The 2507-nt window shown below is 38.0% G+C and overlaps 1 non-coding gene across 1 annotated transcript in view; it reads left to right on the top strand.

Moving 5' to 3' along the window:
- The first annotated feature begins 1466 nt into the window (after positions 1-1466).
- The window catches only part of LOC117577135 (small subunit ribosomal RNA), a 1998-nt gene continuing 957 nt past the window's right edge, over positions 1467-2507 (top strand). The window contains exon 1 of the ribosomal RNA XR_004573049.1: positions 1467-2507. This exon is cut by the window's right edge and continues 957 nt beyond it. This is a non-coding gene — a ribosomal RNA (small subunit ribosomal RNA).

Below are 2507 nucleotides of genomic sequence, written 5' to 3'. Positions count from 1 at the left end.
ATAAAAGCTTAGGTAAGATTGCAGAGAAATGCGTAATGGGGTTGATGGCAGGTTTCTCTTAAGCTTAAGCAGTAGCCCTGGGTGCCAGACTCTGTCGAAAGCTTGCTTCACGTCAAGCATTACGGCGCAGCAGTAGTTCTTCTCCTCGAATGCGTCCAGTATCACTTTGACTAAACGTGGCATTGTTCCGGGGTGGAGTGAGAACGCCTGAAGCCAAACTGGTGATCCGGAATCAACCCAGCTTCTTCCAGCACTGGCAATACTCTGCGCATACTCTTTCGAGTATAGAGTATCGACAGCAAACTTATCGGACGATAAGAGCCAAGATTGGCTTCAGGTTTGCAATAAGAATTACCTCTGCTCGTTTCCAGATGGTTGGAAAATGTCCTAGCTGAAAATATATGTTGGCGAGGAGTTGTAGGCAGGGAGGGGAGTGCTTCAATGCCATCAGCGCCCGGCGATTTATTCGTCTTGAGTCCCTCGATCTCAAGTTTGACCTCATCCACCGAGACCATAGCTAGCTCTTCTTGGTTGTTGTTGGTGTTTTCATCTAATAGTTGTAGGGCACGTTGCGTAGCTGAGATATCCAGGTCGGTGCATCTTATTATCGGCTTGAAGGCTTCGCTGAGGTGCTCCACAAAAGCTTCAGCTCGTTCTTGCTCTGTGCGGCACCAGGCGAGCACTGGAGCAACTCTCTGTCGTTTTATATGACGAGTGACCTGCAAAGGTTGTGCTGTGGGTCTCCAGGCTCAACATTGGCCAGAAACCTATACATGGTGGCAGTGTGTGCTCATCACGTATATATGTATTGGATGCATATATTTCAGTTTGCATATTAAGTAATAATTATGTTATTATTAATTAATTATTAGTCTCATCCGATATAAAAATTGATACTATTATATGGTTATATAATTATTACTATTATATAAGCATATAATGTATTAAATGTCTTTTTCAAAGAAAGACGGTGTTTCGTAGCTAAAGAATTAATATTTTGTGAATAATTGAAAAATCCTCTAGAACACTATTGTGGACAGAGGTTTTTACTAATATAATATTGTCTACACGTAAATGCAGAATTAGATAAAATTATCAATTTGTCATCAAAATAAAATAATTTTTTATTCAATTAAATGAATTTAAATTATAAATATGCATGTGTGATATAATATATTTAGTAAGTTGAAATAAAATGATATTTTTGAACGATTATATGCATATATATTTTATATATATATATATATATTTATATAAACAATTGTGAATTATAACTAGCGAACGTGAATGCTATCTAATTATGGCCACATTCGTATAGTACATGTCAAGTATAACATATATATATATACAATTATTGAATATTATCGTTTGTTATTCAAAAATATTTGTGAGTTGTCATGTATTTTACATATTTGAAGATTTATGTAATTATATTTTAAATATATTTACATAATGAAATGAACATTATTCTGGTTGATCCTGCCAGTAGTTATATGCTTGTCTCAAAGATTAAGCCATGCATGTCTAAGTACACACGAATTAATAGTGAAACCGCAAAAGGCTCATTATATCAGTTATGGTTCCTTAGATCGTTAACAGTTACTTGGATAACTGTGGTAATTCTAGAGCTAATACATGCAATTAAAACACGGACCTTCTGGAACGTGTGCTTTTTATTAGGCTAAAACCAAGCGATCGCAAGATCGTTACACTGGTTGAAACTCTAGATAACATGCAGATCGTATGGTCTCGTACCGACGACAGATCTTTCAAATGTCTGCCCTATCAACTTTTGATGGTAGTATCTAGGACTACCATGGTTGCAACGGGTAACGGGGATCAGGGTTCGATTCCGGAGAGGGAGCCTGAGAAACGGCTACCACATCTAAGGAAGGCAGCAGGCGCGTAAATTTACCCACTCCCAGCTCGGGGAGGTAGTGACGAAAAATAACAATACAGGACTCATATCCGAGGCCCTGTAATTGGATATGAGTACACTTTAAATCCTTTAACAAGGACCTATTGGAGGGCAAGTCTGGTGCCAGCAGCCGCGGTAATTCCAGCTCCAATAGCGTATATTAAAGTTGTTGCGGTTAAAACGTTCGTAGTTGAACTTGTGCTTCATACGGGTAGTGCAACTTACAATTGTAGTTAGTACTATACCTTTATGTATGTAAGCGTATTACCGGTGGAGTTATTATATATAATTAGCTACTTGTACTTTTTTATATGTTCCTCCTATTTAAAAACCTGCATTAGTGCTCTTCATCGAGTGTTATTGTGGGCCGGTACAATTACTTTGAACAAATTAGAGTGCTTAAAGCAGGCTTCAAATGCCTGAATATTCTGTGCATGGGATAATGAAATAAGACCTCTGTTCTGCTTTCATTGGTTTTCAGATCAAGAGGTAATGATTAATAGAAGCAGTTTGGGGGCATTAGTATTACGACGCGAGAGGTGAAATTCTTGGACCGTCGTAAGACTAACTTAAGCGAAAGCATTTGCCA

This window comes from Drosophila albomicans, unplaced genomic scaffold (genome assembly GCF_009650485.2).
Source record: "Drosophila albomicans strain 15112-1751.03 unplaced genomic scaffold, ASM965048v2 utg000134l_pilon, whole genome shotgun sequence".
Classification (NCBI taxonomy): Eukaryota; Metazoa; Arthropoda; class Insecta; order Diptera; family Drosophilidae; genus Drosophila; species Drosophila albomicans.
Note: the sequence above shows the minus strand (reverse complement) of the source record. Positions and strands in the feature narration are given on the sequence as shown.